The following is an 8,282-nucleotide window of genomic DNA, read 5'->3' as shown; positions in this document are numbered from 1 at the left end:
AGCAGAGAAGTAGTATAGCGATCAGTGCAGCTCTCAGACAACTATATCATATTTACAACATGCACCAAAAACATTTTTCACTTTCTAAGTGAAAAGACATATGAAAAATGGATACAATCAAACACAAACACAGGTCCCTCTTTCTCTATGAATTTTGAGGCAAGCGGTTTTATCCAGTGATTATTTTTTTATTTAAAGTTTAAATTCTGTGTCACAAACACCTTATGATTAATCATCCAAGTAAATAAAACGAGAAAATAAAAACAGCCACCAGAATAAAGTAGTTACCTGCACCTGAACTGCGACCCATCAAAAACCCATATTGTTAACCGTGAAGCACAAAAAAACAAGACCTGTAATTAATTTTATTCATGATGGCCTGTGAGTAATGACTCACAGGTCATCACTGATGAGGACGACTCAGAGTACAGACAGTGGACACTGGACTTCGTAAACTGGTGCCAGCGGAAACCCCTCTTGATCAAAGCGGGGAAAACCAAGGAGCTGGTGGTGGATTTCCGCAGGCATCAGACCTACCACAGTGACACCAGAACATCCAAGTAACTGACATTGAGATAGTGGACTCAAATAAATACCTGGGTGTTCCCCTGAAAAATAAACTAGACTTAAGTCACAACACTAATGCTCTTTACAGGAAGGGTCAGAGCAGACTCTACCTGCTAAGGAGACTGAGATCTTCTGGAGTGCAGGGGGTGCTCCTGAAGACATTTTTAACTCTGTGGTGCCATATTCTATGGTGTTGTCTGTTGGAGCAGCAGCTTATTGACAGCTGAGAGGAACCGGTTAGATAAGCTCATTGGAAAGCCAGCTCTGTCCTAGGATGCCCACTGGACACACTGCAGGTGGTGGGAGACAGATGGACTCCAGAAAAAAAAACATCACTGTTGGTCAATGTCTCCCACCCCATGTAAGAAGCTGTTGTAGAACTGTACAGCTCCTCCAGTGAGAGAATGCTGCATCCTAGGTGCACAAAGGAGCAATATCGCAGATCCTTCCTCCCAGCAGCTGTTAGACTTTATAACCATCACTGTTCCCAAAAAACTCAATAAGTGTTTACATCTCTGCTGACATTTGCAGTTCATCGATTTTTTTCTAAATAGTTGTTGTTTTTCTTATACACAATTACAAATGTGCTATTAGTAATTTTTTTAATCACTCTACTCAGTTGTATATGTCATTAATCTGAATATGCTATTTTTAATAACTGTGCAGTGTTTCTTTGTCTTATGTTGTAATTTGTTTCCTTTTCTCTACAGTCTATTCTTACTTTTTGCCAGAAAGTATTGCAAATATGTAGGTGCTGTGACTTCTCCTAAAGGGTTTTGGTAGATTACCAGTGTTAAATATTGTTTCCTCATTAACCTGAAACTGGACTGTGTTCAGAGCACCTGATCAATTCAGACAAACACAAAAAGGGGATCACCACACCCTCAATCAAGCTCAGATCTAAGCTATGGAGATGTTGTCAGTGCTATTTTCCCTCACTACAGAGCAGATACTTATGAATATTGGTAGAGAGTTGGCAAACCTCTGAGTTTCACTGTGAATCATCTGAGGCAGCTGGATTCTCCTAAGAATCCTGTGACGACAGTGACATAGAGTAAATCTTGCTGAGCGTAAAGCTATCAATTTGCGGCTAAGGATCAGTTGTGTCTGGACCAATCAAAGTCCTTACTGGCAGCTACTGGTGAAGTTGTAAGCCGGACAACAGCTGTGTGGCAGCTTTTAAACAGCTTAACACAGATGCTGCTTAAGCATCAGACTTAAGCATCTCTTTACTTTAGGTAGAACAAAGTACAGCACTGATGCATTTTCTTGACTGTAAAGATGGTTTGACTCATAAAGAATCAACACTCTGCTAAATCTGCAGGGAAAGTTCATTCATGATGAATCTGCAGTGATCATCTTTGTAAGGCAAATGTCTTGTCCAATTATCTGAAAGTTTTTGTTTCATTAAAAGAAAAATGGTTGATGGTTCAGTGTATAAAAACAGCTGAGTCATCAGGTCTGATTAAAATTATTTACTTCACCACCAATTTTTTAAAGTAACCTAAATGGGTGTTTAAAAAAAACTAAACGAGACCTCCCACTGAGTCATTCTTGTTATTTATCGGTACTAGAGCTGTGTAGCATTCCAGACTGCAGTATTTGTCATATTTAACCAGTATACCAAGGAAATGAAATTATTTTTGCTTCCTTCAACTAGTTTAAAATGCCCTTGTTAGACTCTTACACAGTAATATAAACTTCTCATCCCATGCAGATGGGTCTTTAATATAGCAGTGTCTATGACACTGCAATACTAGCCTAAAAGGTTTTTTTACATCTGTGAGTCTGTGAATATGTATGTGTCAAAGGATGTGCTAATGTAGAAATGTGGAAAAGGTATATCTAATAATCCAACACTAGTCCTATCACGAACCACTGATTTATTCCTCTAACCCAAACCTTGCCCCTTTAGTGCAAAGTTTTAGTTTTCTTTTGTGTTTTCATTTTTTGTTGTTGTTCTTAAGGCCTACCCTTATTAGTTTATTTCTTTGTGTTTAGTGTATTAGTTTATTATTGTGTTCTGTTCTTTGTACATTTCTATTTATTTCTCTTAGATCTCTTTTAGACATTTCCTCTTGGTTCGGTAGTTTCATTATGTCTTAGTTCAGCTCCATCCATCATTCAATTCAATTCAATTCAAAGATACTTTATTGATCCCCGAGGGGAAATTAGAATTTTCATAATAGGTCTTCCTGCTTTCCTACTGCCTCAGCTGCTCCACATTATCTGCTGCTTAACACACCTGCATTCTATGTCATTCTCCACTCTTCCTTCACTATTAAAGCTCACTGGTTGTCATTACCCATTGCTGGATTCTTCCATTACCATTTGACTGTTTTCATGCCTGTTTTCACTACCCATTACTCTGCTCATATTTCATGTCCTGTTCTCTGTTTGCAAGAACAACCTGTAAGTTTAAATAGTAATTAATGTGTTAAATTCTGAAATTAGCAAACTAAAACCTTTGGCTAGCATGGAAAATGCTCTGTGACTTTCACATAAAATTAAGCCAGGAAAATTAACCCTGATCTGAAATAATTTCAATTCAACCAAGAAGTTTATTTATGACTGGAAATGAGACAGACCTCTCTCAAAAGGTAAAAAAAAAAAACTGTAAAAAAGCTGAATTCTAAATTTTACAATAATGTGAAATGTTTTATCTTTATTTTTAATTTTTTGTTATTTAAAAAGTCACGTTGAAAATTATTCCTAATATTTTTCCATTATCAATAGAAAAATCTTTAATGACCTTAAAACAGACAACCCTTTCTTTTTCCAGTTTCTTGGATGGTTTTTTGATGACTTCTTATTGTTAATAAGCTCAAAGTATTTGAGGTGTGAAGGCCTCCTTGCCATTACCCTAATCTTTAGCTCCCTTCCCACATACTCTCAAATTAATGTCGGGAACCTAGCTGGGCTACTCCAAAACATTTTTATCACTTCCATTCAGAATAGTTTAGAACAATTTAATCTGTCAGGTACATGAATAATTTTGGGCTTAACTGCTTATCTATTCATTTGCTTAAATTAAAATCATAATTTAAAAAGCTATTGACAACAACTGCAAATGTCCAGTCCATTTAGGTCACCCAGGCCTCTAGAACAACCATTTACAGCCTTTTAACATTATGTTCTCCATTCCACTGATTAGGATGATGTCCTGCTTTGTTATTGGTTTTTAAAAGTTAAAACTGCATGACAGATGCTCACTAATATTTGGCATATGTCCATTGACTATGGAGATAGCAAAGAATGCTACTGTATTTGAAGCAGTATTTACTGTCCAGTACTACTGGAATGCAGCATTAGATCTCTGTTTATCTTTTCGTCTCTTGTTGCCGCCTCAGTGGACCTGATATTAATTTCATTAAAACCAAAACAGTTGACACTGATCAACAACCCTGTCTACTTCTTAACTGAATAGATCAATATTCCAGAATTTTAACTGACTTGATATTAAAAAGTGTTTCTTTAATTTTCTGAGCAGTTTATCAGTCATTTTAAGTTGTACTTCTCTTTACTGACTCAGATTTTAAGCATGTTTCTTTGACGCAAATGACAGCAGTGATTAATATCACACAAGAAAATATGTGTTCAAACATTTTGTCATTGATTATCATCAAAATAAAGAAGTGTAGGAAGAAATATTTTTTTATGACTCACTATTCTAACACCTGCAAGTTTTTTAATGTCCCACCCTTGTTTTGATTATTTCAGTTTCATATTCTGGCTCTAAACTCCCAGCTGTCAGGCTGTTTTTAGTGTCACATTCAGGCTCAAATGGCACAGTCATCTCCTCCTGTTACATGGAGCCATTTCTCCAGTCCAACCTCTTCCCATTTGTGCTGCCACACAGGGATACAACTGACAGTATCCCAGTCCATCCCTACTTAGAAGTTGGCACACTCAGACAGCCTGCAGCCTGGAAATAAACTGATCATACATTCTGGGACATCTGATGCTGGTTTTAATGGAACATAGCAGAAGAACTATGCTGATAAGAATGTTGTTTTTACTATCATTAGATTTTCTTATGAGATTTGATTTTAAACCAGCACACTCACAGCCGACCTCCTGCTTTGCACACCATTTTTTTCTTTTTATTTGTTTACAATCGATGTGAGCGACCACCCCAGCTTCTTGTTGCTTTCAAATGCTAACATACAAACCTTAGAGTGTTTAAATATTTTAGCAGTTACTTGTGTTCATAGCACACAGAAAAAATATGGAACCAAATTTAAAAATAAGATGTACTATATAAACTAAATTACAACACTTTAAAACACTTGGCCTCGTGACCTGAGGCTGAAGCTAAATTAGGAGACACTCCAGTGGTCAGTGACATGACTCAAATCAGAATGTGGAGCAATGAACCAATGAGGGAAACACCACAACTCATTATCTGGGATGGAAAACCTAACACATCTAGCGAGTATCAGCTCACAACCACAATTAGACTCCTTGATGTTTTTCCTAATAAGGAATCCTCAATAGGTTAGCTAATGGTGTCTCTGTGGAGGTTTAGGTGAGGGCACGGTTGAGTAGGGATGTTGAAAGCAGACAACTGGCGCTCTCTCTATCACTCTATTGCCTTATTAGTGCTGAGGCAGCAATGTGTGGACACTGGCAGCATGCTGAGCCCAGCACTACTGCAGCACAAAGGCCTCGGGACGCAAAGTGAGCCAAAAACTGAGAAAAATAAGATAGAATGATAGCTTCACTGAGACCAAGTGGATACTGCCAGCACTGAGCTTTTTCCCCACGTCAAAGATTAGCAGACACATTTGGCAAGTTCTAATCAGCTCTTAAAGATAACTTAAGATATATATCTACACAACTCTGACATTTATGACCTCCCAAAGACTGCAAATAGTTTCGGTGGAGTGGACGCTGAGTTCAGGTCTGGCATATCTGATGAATATTGGTTAATAGAGAAACTTAAAGGCCACCAAAAGCGCCTTAAAGGCTGAAAACAACTCTTGAATGGACAGTTAGGTTAGGTTGAGATGTTAGAATCTGACCTCATAATCCAGTTCATGTCAGCTCAGTGCTTCTGCAAACATACAGCAAACTGTATTAGAGGACCAGCCTTTTTTATTTTTGCCGAATCAAGTTTTTGTTTATGGTGGTTTAGTGAATTTATGCATGCAGATGTCATGGGGATAAGCTAGGCAATTGATATGGAGGGACCACATGGGTTTAACATGTGACCACATCTCTTGTAATTGTTAAAAACCCAGCTTGAATTTTGGGGCCCCAGTTATAAAAGGTTTGTTTGGCACAAAACCAACAATGTGTATCACCTAATATGCAGTAAAACACATTGGTGCCAGCATCATGCTGTGGGACTGCCTTATAACAGAAAGGTGAGGTGGGTTTGCCAAGCTGGATGTAATGAAAAAATTAAAATTACATGAAGTCCAGGCGAATGGCTGCTCCGGAAGAAAAGGTCTTGACATGGTCTAGCCAGAGTTCAGAACTAAATCTGACAGAAAGATTTTGGAGTCACAGAAAGACTGCCATGAACAAGATGTGCCCCACAAATCTGAGTCATATGAAGAACCTTTTCAAAGTAGGGTGGGCACATATTGCCATGTCACAATGTGGGATGTTGATAAACTCCTACCATAGATTGAATGCTAAAATTAAATGAAAAGGCAGTTCAACAAAGTATTAGTTGAAGAATCTCCACACTTATGCAACCATTGTAGCTTTTACATTTCTTAACTTTTCCCCTATGACAGATTTGTTTGTTTTGCACAGTTTACAGGATATATATCTGTTTAAAAGGAAAAAAACTTGTATAATGATCTATCTTTGTCTTGTATTTTTTACATTAAAAAACTAGCATTTACCAGAGGTGTGCACACATATCTTAGATCCAGCGAATCAACTTATCTGTATCTGAAAGCCAGACTGATGGAGAACGTCTTTTACTTGTTTACATGCAGCATAAATCACTCTATGGCTACAGTTAGGTTGTAACTGTAGATCTTATATAGGGTTGTTAAAAGTAAAACATTTATGAGCTCATTCTCAGTTGATTGCAAAATAGGAGGAGTGCAAACCGTTTAACAGAGTATCAGCCTCTCTCTGATCTGGTATCAAAGCAATGAACAGGATCACTATCATTTTTGTGAGGGAAAATAAAAAGGGCAGTAGAGTGGAAATTTATATTTTATAGATGAACTCAGCATTATTTTATATTGTAGCATTTTATATTTGCTGGCAATTTAACAGTGAGACATATTCAAAATATAGAAAACCCAAAAAACCATATAATCATTCGTATGTGTCCATAAACATAAATTAATTTTGCATGTGGTTAGCGTGCGCTATTGCTGATAATCAGTTCCAGGCTCTAAAGGCAGGCTAATATTTTATTAGTCCTTTGTGGCTTTGGCATAGATTATGACAGACAGAGAAACTCTACCCACAACTCAGTGAACCTAAGGAGGACTGGGTAAGCTGTGGAGGAAGGGACAAAGTGAGTGTGTGTGTAAGAAAGAGATGGATGGGGAAAGGGGGGTCAGAGGGATTATTAGTGGGAGGTTCAGCTGTTTATTATTCCAATTCTATCTCTAACAGCTGAAAATTGGAGAATTAGACGGCAGCCTGGAGCAAACTGGGGATCAATGCAGAAGGGGTTAAACCCTGTGGCACGGCTGCTCTCATTGACAGCAGTCTTAGATACTGACGCAGCACAAGCACGCCACGGAGGTCACTCAGAAAACTTAACAGACACATCAGATTTACCGCTCTGAAGTGATAAGACACCCAAAGACTTCACATGTCGATGAATAACTTCACACTACAGAAATGAATGACTCTTTAAACAAAGAGCCAAAGCCTGCAGCGCAAAGTGACGATAAGCAGCATTTGTTGAACTTTGCAGACCTTGACTTCGTACTGCAAATTATGACTCTGACTAAAGAGAAACAGGGGGAAAAAAAATACTCAAAAAAAAAACTCAAACACCAAAAGATGACAAATTCAGACCATGAAGCAACTGGTAGAGAAAAACTGTAGTTCGGCCAGGGCCATGTATGTTGGTAATGTGTAGACAGACACGCAACACTAAAGTGGGAAACCTGACCTTTAAACACCATGCAGGCATGCACTCTGATGTATGGAAAAAGAACTTTGGACATAGAAAGCTGAATTTAGATTGGCCTGGACTTCAGGCTGTTTCAGATTGCAGTCTGGGGCAGGTTGCAGAGAATTTAGTCAGGTTGCCAACAATACAAATCTGGATTCGGTAGGGTGACCCAATTATCAGCTCTGTAAGTGAAAGCTAGAGCATAAATGTTAATTTGAAATAAAATTAACTGAAGTATCGCATTAAGTTTGTAAGAGAAATATGTTTATTTGATGGTTAAAATCTTTTAAAATGTTTGTTTTGTGCACATGTAGTCGTACAGTAACTCTACAAAGTTTAATTTGTAGGATTTTATGAAGATATTTTAATTCAACAAGGGAATTCTAGCACGGCTTCAGTACCTGCACGTTAAGTGTGTTTTGAATATTAATGTATGCCATTTCCACCTTGAATCTGCAAAGAACAAAAACTTGACCAAAAATGAATAATCAACATCTCTAATGAGAAATTTGAGGGGCACGCTTTCTTTGTGTCCAACCAATGAGGCAAGACTGATCAGAAATGATAATTGATGCAAAACGGAGCCTTGCTTACTGAGGCAAATTGCAACCTA

The sequence above is a fragment of the Girardinichthys multiradiatus genome, chromosome 1, assembly GCF_021462225.1.
Source record: "Girardinichthys multiradiatus isolate DD_20200921_A chromosome 1, DD_fGirMul_XY1, whole genome shotgun sequence".
Taxonomy (NCBI): Eukaryota; Metazoa; Chordata; class Actinopteri; order Cyprinodontiformes; family Goodeidae; genus Girardinichthys; species Girardinichthys multiradiatus.
This window is presented reverse-complemented; position numbering follows the sequence as displayed.